The following is a 22,363-nucleotide window of genomic DNA, read 5'->3' on the forward strand; positions in this document are numbered from 1 at the left end:
ATTAGGGGAGACTTAGACAGGTGCGGGAGTAATGGGGAGTAATCAACGTTCTCCAGCCTCTCTCCTCTCACTGGGGCCACGGCTCTTGGGGTAGATGCCTTGAGGGATCCCAGGTGGGTCAGGGGCTGGGAAAAAGATTGGGGGTCCGGGCCACCCCCGAGAGGGTGGAGGAGGGGCGGCGGGATTGACAGTCGGTAATTGGGTAACTGGAGGCGGCTTCTCCGGCCCGGCGGCCCCGCCACCGCGACGCCGGGCCCCTGACGTCACTCAGTTCGCCAGGAAATGAACTTTTTAATAATCCGAGAGGGAGGAAAGCCCTTGGTCCCCTCGGCTTGGGGGGCGCCTGGCCTGGCCCAAATCCACAGGCGCGCCCCATCACCTTCTCTCAAGCTAGCTCTGGGCAGCACCAAGGGGTTGCGGGCCCGGACCCACTTTGGCGCAGGTAAAGGCTTGGGACTGGGGTCGCACAGCCCTATCTGGCTGGGAACTGGTGTGTCTCCGGCCCTTGGGGACCCGCCTGCCCTGAGTGGCCCTAAGCTTCCCGTGCCGCTCCACTCTGACGCGCACAGGACCCAGGCTTCTCGGAACTCTGCTCCGCAGGAAGGGAGGCTGGCGCCCGCGGGGTAAGGCGCACCCGGGTTGGGAGCGCGAGAGCGAGGCCGCGGACACCGGGTCTCGGTAGCCGCGCGGGGCAGATGAGTAGCCTCCGTGCCTCCTGGTTCGCGCTCCCAGCAACGCGCAGCGTCCGAGGAACCCGCTGTCTCTTCGTAACTCTGTCTCTTCTCCTTGTCTTTAGTTTACAATTCTTGGTCAACACGTAAAACGCGATCTCTGCGAAGCCTCGAGCCTGTTTACGTCTCCGGAACCCAGCACGAGCTTCTCAAAGACAACGCGGCCAGGATGATAATCGCCCGTGTCCGGTAAAACTGCCCTGCTCGGGCTCGAACCCTGGAATCCAGAGTGATAGGCCGCTGGCCCGTCGGCCAGCCGCGGTGCCATGAACGCCAGAGCCGAACAGAGTCCCTTGCAAGGCGGCAATCGACGCCTCGTCTCGAAGATGTGGTCTCTCGGAGCGCTCGGAAAAGCAGGTAATTCACCTTTTCGTCACAAAGGCGCGATTCATCACCGTTTGGCGCGATTATCCCGTTTGGGTGGGTCTGCAGTTTCATTGCCGCGAGCTCGGCTTCAAGCTCCTCCAGGGCAGCCTGAAGCCCCCTGAGGCAGTGTCTTGGCCACCGCAGGGGTGGAGGTGACTGGCCTTGCCGGGAGTCCTGCCGAAGTGGCAGCCCAGCGCTGCCGGCTGGCCTGGCGCAGAACGTAGCGACAGCGAGGATTTAATTACCCCGCTCGGCGGTTCAGAAAATCGCCGCGCAGAGGAGCTTATCAAAGCAGTTAAGCAACGCTTGAGCCGGGGCCTCAGGAGATCCGCACCAGCCTCCCTTCCCGCAATCCCGGCCTAGAGGGGAAAAAAGGGGGAAGAGGAGCTCTGCCAGGCTTCCTGGGGCCCTGGAGCTGCCTTCCTGGAAAAGGCCGAGAAGCAGCCGCTTTGGCAGAAGCCTCTGCACTGATGCGAGCGCCTGCGCTGGACCCGGGACTGCCGCGTTCTCCCGCAGGAACGAACCTGCCTGGGCAAGAAAAGCAGGGAGCCCGGCAGCAGGGTGCCCAGCTGACCAATGACGGGGAGCCGCTCCTGAATGTATCGCTATGCCAGACAGACCGACACCAGCCAGGCGCCTCGTCCACCTAGCAGCAGAGACCGTCCCATCACTTCTGCCCAAACGAACATCCCGGGAGGGTCAGGGAAGCCCCCGAGATACGTGGGGGTCGTGGGGCTAACCTCCGCCGGAGGCGAGCAGATTTATTTCTGTTCACGGCTTCGGACTTTGGGGGGTCTCCCGAGTACCTTCGGAGGGACATGGCCCCTTTTTCAGTTTTTTGTTCGTTCCCAATAGTTGCAACAGGCCTCTCTGCCTTTTGTTGTTGCATGGGAACAAGGTTTCAAGAAGGACTGGGAGACGGCAGCGGCGGAACTAAATTTCCTGACGCCTTTCGCACGCGACCCGAGGTTCCCCAGCGGAAGGTGGGTTGGTGCGACCGAGATGCTCTTGCTCGGGAGCCAGAGGCGCAGGGATCCAAATCCCAGCTCTAAAGGACCTCATCCGCCTGGACTGAGCTCTCAGCTGCCCAGGTCTTCCAGGCCCCACGTAGCCCTCTCCTCCATACCCTTTGTTTAAACTTCGTTCATCAGAGGTGGCACCTCCAGGATCGGAAGTGCGCCCTATTTGTAACCCAATTCTAGCCCATTCCTATGCACATCTAATTGGCCGGCAGTGTGTGGGGGAGGGGGGTGTGGGGGGGAGAGTAGATCAAAGAAATCCTTTGGCTTAGGGCTGTATTCCATAGGGATATTTAATTTGCAAAATAGCGGCCTTCCAGTCCCACACTGGCGATGTACCTTGAGAGATACTGAGGAGCAAGGGGGGGGGGGTCCTCTTTAGCCAGAGAGGTTCAGAAGTCCCCTCCGAAGCAAGGTCTTAGAGCGGCTCAGGTCGCAGCAAGCCTTCCAGAGGGGTTCCCAGGGTTTCAAACAGTCCCTCCTGTCTTTAGGCTTCACTTCCAGCACCCCAAATCTGAAGGTTTCCTATCCTCTGGCCTCCATGCTGGCAGGCTCTCTCACCGCATCCATCTTCTGGGCCCCTTTGAATTATAAATACTGGGGGCCCAAAGTCCTAGACGTCTCAGCGCGTGGGACAGAAGCGCCTCGGAGATCCTGTATCTCCTTACCAGGTTCTAACCCCACGTCCAAGACGGGAAGCCTCCCCTAGGGGCCCTGCTGAGACGGCAGACAATCCAGTCTCCTCCATGAACAGCCACGGTTTACTCAAAGAGCCTGGTGGCTCAGCCACATGACAACTGGTAAATCCATTTCGTTAGATGCAATTTGTTTGCAGTTTGTCAACCCGGCTGGGAAACACTCTCCAGACGCCTGGGCAGCCGCACTGGCCCTACCTGTTTCTCGAATCCTACCTACTCATAAACGAATCCCAGCGTGAGGTGCCTACGTAGACCCATAGCTCACTGCCAGATGTTCCTAACCCTGGGAGATGTGGCTTTTTCCAAAACAACGAATTTCCTTCCGTGTTTTCCGGGAAAGGATCGGCCACCACACCCGGGGACCCTGAACACTGGACCTTTCCTCTCGCCGTTGGAGCAACCTGGAATTCGAGCTTGGCCGCCACGAAAGGATCCTAAGTGCCCGGAATCCAGACAAGCCTAGACCTCCGTCGACGCCTCCCGGCGGCAGATTCCCCAGCCTGCGGCGGCCCCATTCTTATTGAAATTCTACTAAAAGGATTCTGACGCCGGCTTGGAGCAGGGGGTAGACATCCAGACCCGGCGTCCTCCCCTACCCGGACCCCAACCACACAGGATAAAGAGCCCCCGTGCGCACGCAGGAGCAAGCCGGGTTAAGCCGAGCAAAGCCGAAGCACGGGACCCGCTGGCAGGTGCAACGGCGGCTCCGAGGCCCCGCTCCGGCGCATCCGCCACCATGGCCCCAAGGTGGGGGGCAGCCGAGACAAAGGCCCCAGCTCGGGGGTTGGGAGGGGGCCTCTTTACGTTCTCTGGGAATAACCAGAACTCGCGTCCTATGGCTGTCCGAGAAATGGGAAGGCAAGAGACTCGAGGTTGGCCAGCTGTTCTCAGCTCCCCAAATACTCCCTCAGGTTTAGCCCCTGTGACCTAGGGCTCGGGCCACTGGTAGTAAGGCGCGCCCCGAGGACCACATGTCAGAAGCCATTGGGCCAGGCAGGCCATGCGACTAGGGTGCTGGGTGGGTTGAGCCTGAGGTCTGGAAGGGCCCTGGTCAGGTGGGGTGGGGGTACTTACTCAGCACGGTGCAGCGGGCGGCGCCGCCGGGCGGACGCGCCGAGGCACAGCGGGGCGCACAGCACCGTGCGTGGCTAGGTGCGCCAGCGGGACCGGGTGCGGGCTGATGGCGTTTACCGGCAGGGCCTGGGCGGCTTGCCGAGAGGCCGCGTGGTGCGCAGCGTGCCGCTTTTGTTCTCCCGGTGGCCGACGGGGGCCGGCTGGGGGTGGAGGCGACGGGAGCCTGGAGATAGAGATTTGAGCGGCGAGCTCCTGCGCCTCTGGCCTCCCTACCTCTCGTTCCCGCTGCTTCTCCCACCCCGCGCCTCAGCGGCCGCTGCTTTTTATTTCCACAGCACTTTGGGGGGAGGAGGGGGCGCGGGAACGCCGCAGCGGGGCAGGAGGGTGTCTGGGGTTCTGGGCCTCGTCTCCTTGGTCCACCGACCCACGGCAGGCCAAGGGCCGGCAGGCATTCAAGGCTCAGGCATCTACCCGCCCATACTCCAGACCACTTCTGTCCTGGCAGGGACAAACTTAAGTGTACCCTTGCTTTCAGGGATGCACGCTCAGAAAGCCCGAATGTCTCCCTTTGGACACTCTGCTGGGGGATCCTCCCGCGCTGTAGGCACATGCACTCAGAAAGGCACGCACACAGATGCCTGCTCCTTCTCATCCAACCCGCTTTCAGGACTGCTCACACAGACACGCACACATTTTTGCACTTGGGTTAGCGCAAACGGCTATGGCTGCATGAAAATCCTCAGAGAAGAGATCTGGGTCACACCAACACACACATATGAATGCACTCAAATGTAGTTTGACACACAACACCACCCTCACTTCCAGGCTGATTTGGCTAAGTGTAGTTAACATCCCCTCTCTCCTTCCACCTATACCCTCACCTCAGTACTCCAAATCCAGAGCAGACTAGAGCATTTAAGAAGTGGAGTTTGAGGCCTCTCCTTGTGCAGGAGGGAAGAGGAAGAGAGTAGAGCGCTTGTCTTTGGAAGGCTGACAGGAGTGTGGTGGGTCTTCACCTGCAAAAGGCTCCTGGGTTTGTGAGTTAGTCCTTGAACTTCTATAGCCCCTACCATGAAATTGAACCCCATCTTCTACCACCACCCCAGTCCCATGTGAGCTGCTCAGGAGAGTGAAAGTGGCCTGGGAACCTTGGGCACAAAGAGAAAGTGTTTTGCCTTGAAAGGACTGAAAAGTCCGTGGTCATAGGAGACTAGTATATGCCCAGGTGTTCCTCAGAGAGGGATGTCTTTGGCTCCCCAGGTCTGTGGGTACCTGCTATCTGTGGGTCTTTCTTTGAAGCTGGTGGTGACCATGTTGCATGTGTCTGTGCTCTGTGCATGCAGGAGAATATCTGTATGTGTGTGAGCATTTGTGAGCACATGGGAAATCTGCAAAACTGAGTATATTATGTCCATTTCTTTCCTTGGGTCTCTGAGAGCTTGTGTATTGAGAGTCTGTGTTGTGGGTCCCTGAGAATTTGTGTGGAGTCCGTGAGGCTTTGTGTATTGTCTAGCTATTTCAGAGTGTGGTCCCATATGTGCACATGGGAAAGTGTATCTGGAACCAGATGTGTGTACCTGTGACTATGTGGGTGTGAGATCATTGTGTCCATGAATGATGTGATGAGAAGTGGGTATTTCTGAGTGTTTGTTTATAAATTGGTGTGGGTCAGTAGTAGAGTGTGTGTGTGGGTATCCTATGTCTATAAATTGGGAAGTTTGTGCACATGTGTGTGTCTGTCTATCTTTAACAGCATAGGTATAGCTGTCTGTCATTGTGTCTTTGAACTGATGGTGGGAAGAGGGAGAGGGTATCCAAGTTGTCTGCATATCTGTGTATAGCTCCATTTTCGAACTAATATATATTAGGGTGGGTGTTTGTGTAAATGAGGTGTGGGCATCTGTACGTATTAATATATCTTTGAATTATATGTGTCTCTTTACCCACTGCTACCCTGTGTCTGTGGAGGACTGTGTCCCTGGGTGATGCACAGTATGTGTGTCTTCCAGATCACCCGCCATCTGCACCTTCCTAAACCTGCAGGGCAGGCAGCCAGGGACCTCCAGGGTACCATTTGCCAGGGCACTTTCTGTCTGTCTGTGGGATGGGGAGATGAGTTGATAAGGCTTATCTGCTAACACCAGTGCCATGCTGAATAACCGCTCTAATGAGGTGGCCTCGCTGGGACCACTAGCTCCCAAGGCCCCCAGCCTCATTGGGGAGAGGCATGGGGGATCCAGTCCTGGGGTGCAAGTGCAAAGCCCCATGAACTGAAAAGGACCTGAGTATATAGTTCTGTCTTGTTTCCTGGAGTGGTAGAGGGTGGGGGAGTGTCCATGTGTTACATTCCCCCTATCCAACCTGCCAGCTAGCTCCCTCCTGGAATAATGCGCTGGCCAGAGCCAGCTGGAGCCTCCCAGCCTCTGGTCTGCCATCAGGAACATGGCTTCGAAAGGGCAGGAGGTGCAAGGCCTAGAGATGGGGGGGGGGGGCGGCGCTCTGGAGCTGGAGTGGATTGAGAGACATGGAGGCCCAGTGATAGGCCCAGAGAGAAAGGGAAGAGAGGGACAAGGCAGGAAGACCCAAAGACAGATTTTAAAAAGTGACAGCGATAGAGCGACAGAGACAGTGGTGAGGGGTGGATTGAAGACGCTCAGGGATAGACAGAAACAAACAACTAAAAAGTAGCAAAAAGGGTCAGATCAGAGAGGAGGAACAAAAGCAGAGAGAGACCTGGACAGAGAGAGGAGATACAGGAAAGAACGAGGGAGGAGAACAAGACAGAAATAGAGAGATGATAAAAGAAAAGAACCCAGAGAGGCTCAGAGAGAAATGGGAAGGAGAAAAGGCCCCAGAAAGGAGGGAAAAGTGGGTACACGGAAGACGGGCTGCTCAGGATGGGGCAAACTGAGATGGACAGCTCGGGGCTTGGCAGTGCCTCGCGCCAAGGGGAGACCGAGTGTCAGATAGAGAGAGTGGGCTGGGAGGGCGTGAGCCCAGAGCTGGCGGGCCCGGCCAGGTGCAGAAGAGCTAGAGGCGGCGGCGGCGGCGGCGGCGGCGGCGGCGGCGGCGGGCGGGGGTCCGCGCGGGGCTGCGCTGCTGTCCCGGGTAATTTTTCATCTTGGCCGGCTAATCTTTGTTCCCGGCGAAGATAATGAATAGCCAATCGTTATCTGCCCGGCTCCCGGAGGCTGCCCGAGAAGGGGGTTGTACAGGGCTGGGAATTGTTTCCAAAGTGCCGCGGAATAAATGCTGTTCCTTATCTCTGCCTTCCAGATTATCGGAGCCCTTTCAGAGCGCGCACAACAAATGCGCCCGCCATCGAATGCATCATTTACCACCGCAGATCCGCGCGCTGATGGGCAGGCAGATAGCCGTCTGCGGGAGCCACGCTAGGCATCCGGTGCTCGCTCTGCCTGCCTGCCGGGGGCACGGGAGTGTGCGCCCCCCAGGTATGCCCGGCATGTTTTGGTTGTACATGTAGGTGTGCCAGTGGGTGGGCACTGAACAAGCAAGGGTGTTGGTGTGCATGCAGGTATGTCGAACAAGTGTGCTACAAGAAAGTACATGTGTGCAAGCCCATGCACACACTCGTGGTGAGTTCTGTGAGTGCCTGAAGATGAGGCTGTTTGAGGATGCACAGAGGAAGGGGTGTTGCACGCGTGTGGGCATGCATGTTACTCAGGGAGTAAACACATGTGTGAAGGAGTGGGAGTGCAAGCTGTGTGTTCAAATGTGGCTGATGTGCAGATTGTGAGTACCTCAAAGTACCTGCCCTAAAAGAGGCCTTTAGGAGTGCATACAGAAGATGGTGTCGTCTGCCACTCAGGAGGGTGTGCATGTGTGTTTTTAGGCATGAGTATGTTACTCTCTCGAATGTCGTGTGCCTGCAGGTGTCCCACCTTACTCGGTGATTTTGGGGGATACATGCTTGTAAGCATGTGCATCCATGCATACCTGTGTCTCTTGGGGTGTGCACGAATCTTCCATGAAGGTGGTCATGTCTTTGTGAATATATATATATATATATATATATATATATATATATCCGCTCAGGTGTGCCCAGAGCTCTGAAAGAGGGGGAAGGGGGAAGGGCGTGGATGGAGCCTGTCCCTGTGCTTGCCTGTGTAGGCTCAGGGCTAGACACTAGAGCTGAGGCCTCCCTCCAGCTTGGAAAAGAGAGAGCAGAGGGGAGAGAATGGTGTGTGTGGGTGTGACAGACACCACAGTGGAGTGGGATGTGCCATGTAATATGAGTGCTTGTGACAGAAAACAGGGCGTGAGGGCGTGTAAGGGGGAGGGGTCTTCTGAGGAACACTCAGTGATCCTAACCTGCCTCAGGGGTATGCTCTGCCAGGGGCTCCAGAGCCTCCCCACTGTGGAATTGGGGGAAGAAAGACCCGATCCCTGCAGCCTGAGGCCCCCGGCGCCGTTAGTGACACATGCCGCCGACAAAGGCTGTGTTTTTCCAGGCTCGCGCCCCGCACGCGTGCGCGCGCGATGGTCCCCATGGCGACGCAGATAGCACCGCAGCCATTTTTCCTATCTCCCCGGGGTTTATCATACGGTGGGATTAGCTCATCTCCAGGCAGGTCAAACCCAAAGTCACACAACCAAAGTGCGGGCCCCGCCCGCAGTTCGGCTGCCTTTCGCTGCCAGGGTCTGGTCTCCGACCCTCGACCCCCAGTGGCGGCCCATGCGCAAGCGCAGAGCGCCACCTGGCGGCAGCGAGTTTGCACAGGGCCTGCGTCCTGAAATGGGAGTCCTGGCGTCCCTTACATCAGGAGCAGCGCTTTGTTTTGTCACTGTTGCGTCCCCAAGGGCTAGGCAGGCACACAGTAGATGGTCCATAAATGTTTGTTGAAAGGATGGATGGATAGGCAGGAAATTATAGACAGAGCAAATTGTCAAAGGACACACAGCTTAGTTGGCAACAAATCATTTCTTTGAAGTACCCACTGAATTTAGAATAAAAGGGAAATTCCTTTGGAGCCTATGTAATGGCTCTTGCTGACTGCTCAGACCTGTTTCTCTCTTGCTCCAGCTACAGTGACCTTCTTTCTGTTCTTTGAACAGGGACTTTGTGTCTGCTGTCCCCTCTACTCAGAGTGTATTCTACCTCTGCTCAGATATCACTCCTCAGAGAGAAAAGTCACTCTCCTCTTCCCTACTTTTTTCAGTCTATACTATATGTTTCTTTTATAGTGCTTAGCACCATGTAAAATCATCTTGTCTCAGTCTTTAGTTGGTATCAGTTGCAACTTTGGGAATGAGTGAATGAGGAACAGAGGAGGACAGAAGAACAAGTGGGCCAGGCCGTATACCTTATTATTATTATTTCCCTTTATCATTATTCCATTTCCCTTGATCTCCCATGTTTTGCTATCCCTGGGGTGTCTGGCCCCAGTGACCTGTCCCAGCCCACAAACCCAAAGGGGCCTGGGTTTGAGTTAGAGACAGCCACAGAGGCCCCTCCACAACATCCACCTGCCTTGCCTGTGAGGGCAGAAAACAGTGTTCACACCTCATTTTTAGGGAGCGTACCCTATCTGTGGACACTTGAACTGTTAGGTGAGACCTCACTCATAATACAAGATAATTATACCAGGGTTGTCATGAGGTGATGATGATTAATTGCTGTTAGTGGGCGCAAGCACACCAAGGTATCTACAGCTGAGAGAGGGCTAGAGTTTGACTGGACTTCCAGGTGGGAACTCAGCCTGCCCGTCTCTGTGCTGGAAGGGACTAATCAGGCACCAGGCTAAGCATTGCCCTGCCACCGCAAGCTTGGGACAAACCATGTGACAGGGCTTTAACTAGGGGCTCCCAGAATTAGCAACCTTTTGCCTCCCAGAGGAGGAGCTATGGGGTAGCTCAGGCCGTCTGCCCCACTCCAACACACACATGCATACCTGTCCTGGCTGGGCAGTCTTAGGCAAGCCTCTTTTCTACTTTAAGCCTTGGATCTGTCTCTGCAAATCTCTCTCCAGGGTTGTTACAGGATTTACTAATGAGCATGTATTTAAAAAGAGCTTTGTAACCCAATCTTCAAACATTGGTAACCCAAGTCTCAGGGGCCCATGCAACTACTAATTGTTGTCCATATTTTGAAGTGGGAGGTTTCACACAAAGAGCTTCATTTCTAGCTTCTCTTGGAAAGTTAGAAGATTGGTTACCCTGGGCCCACATTCTTGCATGGTAACGTGATGCTAGAGTTCTGTAATACCAGCCTCTGTAGACTGACATGTGTACCCTTGTACTAAGGTCCCTATCCACCCACTTCACGCCCCATGTGTCCCTCATGGAAATACTGGGTGCTGTGGCTGTGTGGTTTTTGGCTTTCCTTCTCCATATCCTTTGGTGGGATTTCCAGTATCTTTCTCCCTCCAGGTACTATAAACTACTTAGTAATTAATTAATTAATCCAATAAGTACTTTAAAAAAATGTGCTAAGCCACACTGTTTTGGACCCTAGGTATACAATATTGAACAAAACTGCTATGGTACCTGCCCTCATGGAGCTATCAGATGTGACTCACCGCACAAATCAATACGTTGTCACAAATTGTGATAGGAACTCTGAGGGGAAAAGACAATATATTTACAAATATCAAATCCAAGGGTTTTTTTTTTGCAGAGACTTACTCTGGGCCAGATCCTGTGCTGAAGGTGGGTGACCTGGAATGAAATCAGATATGGTTACTGTCTGTGTGCAGGCAACTCACAGGGTGGTAGAAATGCAGGCACATCAAAAGATTCTGGTAATTTCAGACTGAGAATTGGAAGACCAGGGTACTTGTTGGAGGAAAGGCACTTACTCTCGTCTGGGAGCATAATATATAAAGAGTACTTGCAAATCAATAAGAAAAAATACAATAGACAAAAGTAGGCAAAGGGTAGAAACATAAAATTCATAAAAAAGGAAATAGAAATGACTTTTAAATTAATGAAAACATGCTCAATTTCATTTGGAGAAATAAAAATTTAAAACATTGAGATATTTGGGATAAGAGAAATGTTATAAATGAGAACATATGATGATGGTTGTTAACTCCATAAATGTACTAGAACTCATTGAAATGTAGCACTTAAAACAAATTAGCTTTATGGTATGTAAATTATACCACAATAAAGCTGTTTGAAAATAAATTAATTAAAAATTACTTTGAAGATACTATTTTATATTTATCAGTATTAGCAAATATCAAAACATTTGATCACATACTACATTCCTAAGGGGTGGAGGAGACAAGTTGTGGAAATGTCAACTGATAGGGGAGCACAATCAAATTTGCAAAAACATTTATGCTTTGAGCCAAGAATTCTATTTCTAGGACTTTATATGATAGATATGCTCTTATATTCATGAATTTATAAGGAAATTTATTGCCACTTTTGTACATTATGGCAAATGATTGAAAGCAAAATATGCTTATCTAGAAGATACTGTTGAAAATATTGTCATATGGTCAAAGAGTGGGGTGTCATACTGCTGTTACAAAAAGAAAAGAAAGAAAAAAGAAAGAAGAAAGAAAAAGGCATGTTTTTATGTACAGCTATTGAATGATCCCAAGGTAGAATTAGTGGGAAAGTAAAGGTGCAGAAGAGTAAGCATGGTGTGCTACTATTTGATTAAAAACAGAGATAAGGGGAGAAGATATACACTTATTTGTTCACATAATTGTAGAATTTCTCTGGATGGAAAACAAAAGAAACTGTTAACACTGGTTGGCATCTATAGAAGGCCATAAGATTGGGTGGCTGGGGATAGGGATAGGAGAAAGAGTTCACTGTGTAACTTTTGATTACCATTGAAATTACATAGATGATAGATAGAAGTACAGGCAGACAGGTGATAGATGATAGATGATAGAAAAATAGATATTGAAACATAAATATATACAAACATATACACATATATGCACATATATCATATAAAAAAGAAAGATTTAAAAACCAAAATGAAAAAATAAAATTTTTTTGATTAAAAAATAAAGATGGAGAAGAACAGTTTACTAAGAAGAAAAGTCAGGGGAGAAAATTCCCTGCCTGGCTAGAACATTGGGAAACAGGAATCTCCTGCCTTATTGGCTAGAATATAAATTGCTGCAAGGATTTTGCAGAGTAATTTGGTTGTATCTAGTAAAGTTGAAGATATAGATGCCACATTACCTGGCAATTTCTCTTCTAGGCATATGAAAAATCCTCCCACATGAGTATAAGAGTTGTGGGCAAGGATATTTGTGGAGCACTATTTGTAAAACAAAGAAAAACATAAAGAAACTTTGGACACAAGCTAATGGCCCATCTCAAGGGTGCTAGATATACAAATAGTGGGACATTCTTTGGAACACCATGCAGCAGCTACATGGTACGAATAGATGCAGGAACACATGGTTTTAGTCAAAGAAAGAACTGGCAGAATTTTAAACATGAAATAGTACTGTATATTTGTGGAAATGAAGCATATAAAATAAAAGTATAGAAACATAAATGGGGTTAAATCTTCCAGAGGATTTCAAAATAAGATCTGGAAAAGAGCAAGCCATGCCATGTTCTTGGATGGGAAAACTTAATGCCATAAGATGTCAATTCTCCCATATTTTTTTTTTGTATAAATTTAATGTAATTCAAATTAGAATACCAACAGGGTGATTTTTAAAAAATTGGATTAAATGACCTCAAAGATTATGTGGCAGAATACATGCCCCAAAATAACCAAGGAAAATTGAAAAAAGAATAATGTGGGATTTTTGCCTTACCGGAAATAAGAACACACTATAAAACCACTGTAATCAAATCAACATAGCATTGGAAGAAGAATAGACAATGGAAAATAATAAAGAATTCAAAAGTAGATCCCAGTATATATGAAAATGTAATATACGACAAAGGTCATATTTCAATTCACTAAAGAGTAGATTGTGAAATAAATGGTGCCGGTAAAAGTGGATATCCACCTGGAAGAAAATAAAATTAGACCCCTCTCATATATCTAAATAAATTTCGGGTGAATTAAAATTTAAATGTGAAACAAAATGACTAACAATCTTGCAAAACGTCTCAGAGGAGACATATGCAATCTATACAGAACAGCATATATGAAGACCAGTGAGTGAAGGTCTCAGCAAGTTCTGGAAAAGGCAGAAACTCCTGCAGTTGGGATGAGGGAGAGGTCAGGTGTGTGGAGGCTTCCTGAAAGCCATCATTATCTTCAGAATTTTTTGCCATATCTCTTTACCTCCTGTGCTATTTTGTTAATCTTTTTCTTTAAATCAATTCATTTCTTTATAAATCAAATTGTTTCTAAAGGTAAATTTTATATTATTGACAAAACAATAGGTTCAGTGAGCTAATTATATGTTTTCCAAATCACATGGAAATAAATACATTGACTATTAAGAAAAAAAAAATGATCTGAGATTACCTTGACTGATGGGATAAATTTTCATCCTGGAAGTTGCTCTGACACCTTATATGCAGGAGGAACTGGAGGGGTAAGATGGGGTTGAAGCGAGCAGGGAGGTGGACAGAGTAATAATTCCTTAGGAGAGAGTGAGTTGTGAACCAAGGTCATGGGAAACATCCTCCCTCTCCTTCTCGAACACCTACCTTCAATCTGTTATTCCAAAATCTGATCACTTCCCAGCATCAACACAGCTACTGCCCAGGTCCAAGCTGCCATCATCTCACCTGGGTTACTGTACTAGCTTTCTCTTTGGAAGTCTCCCAGCTTACCCACTGTCCATTTAGACACAACAGCCGAAAGGATCCTGTGAAAATGTGAGTCAGACACTCTGCTCCACACCCTCCCACGGCTCCTGCCTCATTTAGAGGAATCCACACCATCTGGTCCCTCATTGCCTCTTTGATCTCATCCATTGCTTGCTCAACTCCAACCCAACTCGAACATACCTGGCACATTTCCACCCTACGACATTTGTGCTTACTATTGCCTTTGTTCAGATATTCACATGGTTTCTTGAGATACTTTGGACATCTGCCCTCATGTTGCCTTCCCAGAAAACCTAGACCACCACTTGGTGGGCAAAGCCAACTGTGAGTGACAACCAGGTCCTAGAGGCCCTGCAGGCTCTGGGCAGCATCTGAGCAGACTGGAAGCCCTGAAGCCTGGGTTCAGGGCCAAGACTCCCTGACATTGCCTAAACCCCTGTGCCTGAAGCCAGATACATTCCTAACCTTTTAAGTTACATGAACCAATAATATACTGCCCCCTGCCCACCCCCTATCCCCAACCCCCACTTTTTTTTTTCCTTTAGTTGGTCTAAGGTGGAGTTTTTGCCTGATACTACTGAAAGAGTTCTGGTAATTACACTCGTTGTAGATTAAAGATGGCCACGAATTGTTACTGAGAAGGACAGCTTGCTTACCCGCGCATGCCCTGACCCTTTACATCCGGGTAGTCTCTGCGACTGCTTGAGGAAGAGAATGTGGTGGAAGTGACACTGCAGTTTCTAGGCCCAGGCCTTACAAGATTTGTAGCTTCCACCTCGCTTCTCGAAACCCTCTCCATGGGCATTCTGAGCTTCCATGTAAAAAGTCCATCTACCCTGAGGCCACCATACTGTGAGGAAGCTCAAACTAGCCAAGTTGAGAAGTTGTACCAAGAAAGAATTGCCCAACCAGTTGTTGTTCCATCCCCTAGCTATTTGACTCATCCCAGCCGAAGCTCCAGATCACAGAGCAGGCATGGGCCATCCCTGCTGCATCTTGTCCAAATGTCTGACCCACAGTTGTGTAAAATATAATAACAATGAATTGTTTTAAGCCAGTGAGTTTTGGGGTAGTTTTTTTTAAATGCATCAATAGGTAAATAGAACAATTTTATTAGCAAAGAGCCACAAATCCCTGCTGGACTGAGAGCAAGCCAGAGAGGTAGGGCTGCTGATATGTGAAGGATTGGCTCATTTACTTAGGAATTTTTACATACATCCATATGGGCACAGGATGCATTGGTAGGATGGTGGAGTAGAAAGAGTCTTGACAGCAGATGGCCTTGATTTTGAGTCCCTGCTCTTCTGTGAAACCAGCTATGAGACCCGGGGGCAAGTTATTTCCCCTCCTTAAGCCTTAGTTTCTTTATCTGTCAAAAAAATTAGTACTGTATAGCTAAGAAAAGATTTAGCTGCACATAATAACAAGGTAGAAGTTTATTTCTCTGTCATGTGAAAATTCAGAAATAGGTAACCCAGAGCTGTTATGTCACTCCCTGGTGTCGGAGACCAAGACTTACTATCTTGTTGCTCCCAGTGCATGACCTTCGTTGCAACCATCACCTAGTGATCCAAGATAGCTGCTAAAATTATGTCTACATTAGGAAGCAGGAAGGAAAATGTGAACAAAGGAGACCAAAAGTGCACACCAGCTGTCTCTTAAGGAAGTTTCCTGAAAACTAACACATCAAGTTATATCCTATTGGCAGGAGCATAGTCATATGACCATGTCTAGCAGCAAAAGAGGCTAGACACTGTAGTCTTTGTCTAATGAGCACTGTAGCCATGTGCTCAGTCCAAATTCTCCTATGGAGGAAGGAAAGAATGAATTTTGGAAGATATTTAGCAGTTTCTGACATAAATATGTTCAGAATTCTTGTAAAGAATATCACTATTTTGGCTGACACATAGTAGGTGATCAATAAATGTTGGCTCCTTTCTTTGCCCTTCTAGCCTGCTCATCTTGTTTCTCTTTTCAGTGGCATTTGTCTAACCCCAGACCCCAAGGATGAGCTTTACTCCTTGTGGAAAGACCCTATTTTCTTTTCTTCATAGCATTTACCATACTATTTGTTTCTTTATTTGTTCATTGTCTCACTCTCTCCACTCTAATATAAACAACATAAAAAAAAGGGATTGTATCTCCAGGGTCCAACCAGGAAAATAGAAACCACTTGGAAAGTTTAAAACTTAACTTAAAAGTTTAAATTCAGGAACATGGTTGTGTAGGTAGTGAAACTGCTGAGAACAGGGGACAGTGAGACAAGCAGGAAGCTACTATCTCTCCCCTCCCCCCAGGGCTGAAGAGGACAAAGGTGATATTTCCCAAGTCCAGGGCCTGGGAAGTACCACCAGAAGATGCTCAGCAAGCCTATCCTGTGGGAGCTGGAGCCACAGAAGGGACATAGCGACAACCAGAGATGCCGCCTGAGACAGGAAGAAGGGGAAGAAATACCGTGGCTTCTCCCTTTCCCCTATCCTTCTGTCTACCTCCATTGGCCTCCCATTGGCCGAATCCAGAAAGGAATCAGCTGGCAAGGGAGTCTGAGAAATTTACCCTGCAAGTGTAGGCTCCCCATCCCCTGCCACATTGTACAGAACAGAGCAGGAAATAACAAGGAATATTTCTGAAGACAAACGAGTTGGGGAGCGGCACTGGGACTTTATCTGTCTTGTTTACCTCTGTATCAGACCTTCAAAGACATAGCCTGACACACAATAGAACCTCATTAAATAGTGAATGAATAGATTGAAGTTTTCAACTCATCAAAAGCAGAAGGCTACCTAGAGTCCACAAAACAATTTTAGTCCAATGAGGGCAGCCTGGGTGCCGGGCCCACAAAGGGAGGCACATTCCAGGTAGGCAGTGTGGCCACAGAGTTCTGCTTGGCCAGCATCTGAGAGGAGCCTCCCAATTTGAGGATTCAGCTCAACTTGCTTCAACTCCTTTCCAGTGAAGCTGTCCACCCAGCATTTTCCATAATGAGTGTCTCTCCTGCTAGGGTGGGGGTAGCACATCCTCACAAGAAAGGGGGGGGGAGAGAGACAGAGACAGAGACAGAGAGACAGAGACAGAGACCAAGACAAAGGGACAGAGGGACAGAGAAAGACAGAGAGAGAGAGAGAGACAGAGACAGAGACAGGGAGAGAAGGAAATAGCCATGTGAACAGGCTGCTTTCTGCCTGCCATTGCCCTCATACACTAATGATGGGCACAGAATGGTCACAACCTGCAGTATAATACACTCAAGCAAGACCTGTGGGAGGCACATGGGTGCTACTAGAGAAGTTTTCAACCCTGGCAAAGAAATCCTAGACATTTTTGGTGGCCCAGCACATGGGCAGTGACTTCAACAATATATCGTAGAAGAATTTGAAGAATTGACTGGTAGGTCCAAATGTTGGTGGGGAGGTGGAGCAACAAGCACTTCATACACTTCTGGTGGGAGTAAATATGTGTAAGTGCACTTTGGAGAGGCATTTGCTGATTCTAATAAAGAGATGCACACTTGTCAACTTGGAATTCCACTCACAGGTAAAGTTCTTAGCAGCGCCAATCGAAATATCCACAGCCACACTAACAACACACCTGGAAACAATCCAAAAGACTGTTAAAAGGGCGGAAGGGTAAAGGAATTGTGTTACACAGTGGAATACCATGTGGCAATGACATCACACATCAGCATGAGGAATCTCACCAACAATATTGTGAGAGAGAAAAAAGTAAGTCACAGAAGCAAGTCACAGAAGAAGATGTGTTGATCCCATTTAAATAGTGTTTAAAAACAGATAAAACACTTTTTACCTGCATAGGGCTGGGAATACAAAACTGGGGTACACAGCACTTAGTGGGTGACCTAAGAGATCTTAAAAGGTGACGTTGATGCAAAAGATTTTCCCCTCCTGAGTATGTGTCAGAACATGTGTGGGTCCTGAGCTAGCCTGAAACGGCCCCCTTGCAGGCTGCTGGGAGGGAGAGGAAAGCACAGCACCCAACCTAACACTGATTTACACTCAGTAAATGATACCTATTATTACTGTCATTAATATATTGCTCTCATTTTATAGGTGGATAGAGACCAAGGGAGGGGGCCAATTGCACAGGGACCCATAAAAAGGTCTCCTGGCTCATTCCATCCCTCAAAATTGCAACCTAATATTTAGTGGTTTTCAAGTCTGTCCAAGACTTCTGGGGAGTAATTTTCCTCTTGGACAAGGCAGAAACATGAGGAAGATTGTCTCTTTCCCTCTGATATAGGCTGAACTGTATACACCTGAGATTTCTGTGTTGCTTTCTTAACCCCGGTACCTCAGAATGTGACTGTATTTGGAGATAGGGCCTTTAAAGAGGTAATCAAGGTAAAATGAGGTCATATGGGTGGGCCTTAATCCAACGGGACTGGTGTCCTTATGAAAACAGGAGAATAGGACACAGAAACACACAGGGCTAACCTTGTGAGCACACAGGGAGAAGACAGCTGTCTGCAAACTAAGGAGATAGGCCTCAATGAAACTAACCCTGTGGACACATTGGCCTCAAACTTCCAGCCTCTGAAACAGTCAATAAGTTGTCTGTCGTTTGAGTACCCTGGTCTGTGGTACTTGTTATGGCAGCCCTAGAGAATTAATACATGGTCTTCCAACAAACTAGTGAAAGAACTATGGTGTGTGGTTGTGTAGCAGCTGACTGGGAAGCACGCAGTGAGATGCCATGGAATAAACCAGCACTCCAAGGATGCTGAGCAGAAAGAAGAAAGAGCCTGGGCCCCTGAGGACATCACCAAGCTGCCATGCCAAGCCTAGAGCTCTCACCTCCAGATTTGTTATCTGAGGAAATTATATGTCTGTGTTGCCTAAGCCGCTGCTAGTTGCCTTGAAAGCACCCTAAGTCACCCAGATCCCCATTTAAATGTTATGCAGTGGCCTCTCCCACCAAGGCTGCTGCTCTTCTCTTCTGGGAGTCAAGGAATTCCTCAAGTTTCCAAGCTGAGTTCAAATATCACCCCCTTGACAAAAGGACATGACAACCAAATGCACTATGCGGTCCTCAATTGAATTATAGACCAAGACAGAAATAGCTATAAAGGATATGATTGGGACAATTACTGACATTTGAATATGGATTGTGAGATTAGATAATCATATTGTATCAGTGGTAATTGTCCTGATTTTAATAAGTGTGGTAAGTGTTTATGTTTAAAGAATCTCTTTGTTCTTATGAAATACACACTGAAATATGTTATAGTAAAGGGGCATCACCTTTCTAACATACTCTCAAATGTTTCATAAAAATATGTGTATCTATATGTACATATTAATATAAAGAGAATGATAAAGCAAATAGGAAAAAAATGTAAACAATTGATAAATCTAGATAAAGAGTATATGGGAACTTATACTGAAGATAAAAGTTATCCGAAATGAAAAGAAAACCTCTTTTTAATAAAAAGAGCCCTCAATCTTTCCCGTCCAGCACAGCTTTTTCCCACAGATGGGGCATTCCGTGCCTTTGCCTCTGGCTCTTCTCTCTCTAGCTTCACTTAACACTCGACATTCAAAGGCCATATGTTTTCACAGATGCATATTCTCAAGACTAATGCACACACTTTAAGCATTTGTTTGGTTGTATATGTTGAAGAAAAAAAAGGAATTCATTGGCTCACAGAACCAAAAACTCCAGGGTAGACTGTTTTGGGCAACTCAAATTGGAGTGCAAATGACATCCACACATCCACAAATCCATATAGGCTCCTCTCATTGCCACAGGGGGTCCCTTCTCTGACATGCTCTGTCCTCATGGTTGCAAGATGGCTGCAGCAACTCTAGCTTCTACATTCTTTTGTGTCAAAATCAGCAGAAAGGATATGATATCTCTTTCCAGAATATTCTCATCTGCAAATCTCATTAGCTTTGGTTGGGTCATGTGCTCATCCTTGAACCAGCCTCTATGGCTAAGGGAATGCAGTGGCCAGACTGGCCTAAACCATGAGCCTACCCTCAGTGCCTGACTTGGAAGAGGGCAGTGATCCCGGAGGAAAATTAAGATGTGGATTCAGGAAAAATAGGAATAAACTTTGGGTGAACTTTGGGAAGTTCACCTCAGCTCACACCTTGACTGTCCAACATCCATAAACATCCTTCTTACCATTCTCGCTTCTGAGAGAAGTGTGATAAACAGAATTATGGCCCCTTAAGATGCCCACCCTAATCTCTGAAAACTGTTAAAGTCTGTGAATTTATTTCTTACATGGCCAAAGAGACTTTGCAGATGTAGTTAAAGTTACTAATCAGTTAATCTTAAAATAGAGACATGATCTTAGCTTATCCTGGTGGGTTCAGTATAATCATGTGAGCCCTTAAAAGCAGAGAACTTTCTCTGGCAGAGAACTTTCTCACTGTAATCAGGTGAACCCTTAAAAGCAGAGAACTTTCTCTGGCAGGTAGTAAAAGAAGAAAGCAGAAGAGGAAGTTAAAAAGAAGTAGCAGCAAGAGAAAAGAGATTAAATTCAAGAATAATTCAAAACATATTACTGCTTTGAAGATGGCAAAGAAATGGGGAACTGAGTCTTACGATGTAATCACCTCAATGAACAGTGGGCTCTTCCCGAGTGAGCGTCGAGGAAAGAGCTCAATCTCTCAATACCTTGATTTTAGCCTTGGGAGACTCTAAGCAGAAAACCCAGTTGAGGCATTCTCTGCCTGGACCCTCGACCCACAGAAACTGTAAGATACTAAATGCATGTTGTTTTAAGCCTTTCAGTTTGTGGTAAATTATTATAGCAGCAATGGAAAAGGAAGACTGGAGGCAACACACTGTCTCTTCCAGCCCTAGAAAGCAGGATTTCAGTGGTCCAGTGTTGAGTTCTAAGCTTAACTCCCCATCACCACTAACCTGACCTATGTAGAGATGAAAGGAAAAGACTATAAACTCCTATGTGGAAAAGGGGAGAGTAGATGGCCATGGCAGTGGACACTAGTCCATAGCACATCTTAAGGCTTGCTAGCAAGAATACTGAAAAATGTTAGATATAGGATTACCATAGGACCCAGCAAAGCAACTCCTAGGTATGTATCCAAGAGACATGAAAACATATGTCCACACAAACACTGTACATAGCAACATTGTTCACGAGAGCCAAAAAGTGGAAATAACCCAAATGCCAACCAACTGATGAATGGATAATAAACTGCAATCTATCTACACAATGCAATTTTATTTGTCCAGAAAAACAATGAAGTAATGACACATGCTATGACATGGAAAAGCAGATTTGTGGTAAATGAGCGTACCATGTTTTTTTGGTATGTTTACAAAATTGTGCAACTATTACCACGGTCTAAGTTTAGAAGATATTAATCATCCCCCAAAGAAACCCTGTACCCATTAACAGTCACTCTGCATTCCTCCCTCCCCCCAGCCCTTGATAACAACTAATACACTTTCTGTCTTTTTTTTTTCTATTAGCTTCTCTTTTATTTTCATATTTGTTTTCTTAGCTGACAAATAGAAAAATTAATATTCACACACATTGATAGTAGCAAGTGGTAACCATTTTTATTATTATTTTATAATTCTAATTTTTTCTGGATAAAAAACCTTTGTTTATTTTTATGGGAATATATATATATTTGTTCATAGAAAGGAAAAAGACAGTTTTTAAAAATTAATAAATAAAAGGAGACCAGAGACTGACTAGCTTAGTAAAATTTTCTTAGAGTACAAAAATTTTGTACATTCCTCAACACCTAATATTATAGGTGTTACTTACATGTCCATTTTTGTCTTTATTGAAATATAAGAGACAATTAAATCTTGTATTTACATTGCACAGTTCAATGAGTTTTTTTCACTTATAGTTGGCATACAATAATATACCAGTTTCAGTTGTACAATATAGTGATCAGAGATCCACATAACTCACAAAGTGATCACCATACTAAATCTAGTACCCCTGTTCCCCCTTACATATTTATTACAACTATTAACCATCTTCCCCATGCTACACTCTACATCTCCATGTCTATTCCACAATTAACCATTTGTGCCTTTTAACCCCTTAGCCTTTTTTTTTACCAACCCCCCCTCTCATCTAGTAGCCCTCAAAATATTCTGTATCTATGAGTTTTTGTTGTTATTGTTATTTATTTTGTTCTTTATATTTCACATGCACGTCAAATCATACAATATTTGTTTTTCTCTATCTGACCCATTTTGTTCAGCGCAATACCCTCTAGGTCCATCAAGGCAATATCTTCTTCTATCCCCTTCCTTTTAGTCTGTGAGTGTCTTTTAATCTGAAGTGAATCTCTTGTAGGCAGCATATGTAGGAGTCTTGTTTTCTTATCCATTCAGCCACTCTATCTTTTGGTTGGGGCACTTAATTCTTTTCCATTTGAGGTACTTGTTGATAGGAATGTAGTTATTACCACTGTTTATTCCTGTTTTTGATACATGTTTTTTTCTTCTTAAAGAAGACCCTCCAACATTTCCTGTAATACTGTCTTGGTGATGATAAATTCCCTTAGCTTATTTTTGTCTGGGAAGCTCTTTATCTGTCCTTCCACTCTAAATGATAGCTTTGCTGGATTAAGTATTCTTGGTTGTAGATCCTGAGTTTTCATCATGTCGAATATTTTGTACCAAGCCCTTCTGTGCTGCATGGTTTCTTTTGAGAAATCAGCCACAAATCTTATGGGTGCTCCCTTGTAGCTGCTTTTCTCTTGCTGCTTTTAAGATTTTT

At 47.0% G+C, this 22,363-nt stretch overlaps 1 long non-coding RNA gene across 2 annotated transcripts; it reads left to right on the forward strand.

Annotated features, from left to right (window-relative positions):
* The first annotated feature begins 282 nt into the window (after positions 1-282).
* LOC107503654 lies at positions 283-21,157 on the forward strand. 2 transcript variants are annotated; one of them, XR_001595272.2, is made up of 4 exons: positions 283-442; positions 797-1,088; positions 7,165-7,340; positions 10,526-21,157. It is a non-coding gene; the product is annotated as an uncharacterized LOC107503654 (long non-coding RNA). The 2 variants fall into 2 exon arrangements; XR_001595273.2 differs by having other exon boundaries at positions 15,921-21,157.
* Positions 21,158-22,363: the final 1,206 nt, after the last annotated feature.

The sequence above is a fragment of the Rousettus aegyptiacus genome, unplaced genomic scaffold (assembly GCF_014176215.1).
Source record: "Rousettus aegyptiacus isolate mRouAeg1 unplaced genomic scaffold, mRouAeg1.p scaffold_m13_p_12, whole genome shotgun sequence".
In the NCBI taxonomy this organism is placed as follows: domain Eukaryota; kingdom Metazoa; phylum Chordata; class Mammalia; order Chiroptera; family Pteropodidae; genus Rousettus; species Rousettus aegyptiacus.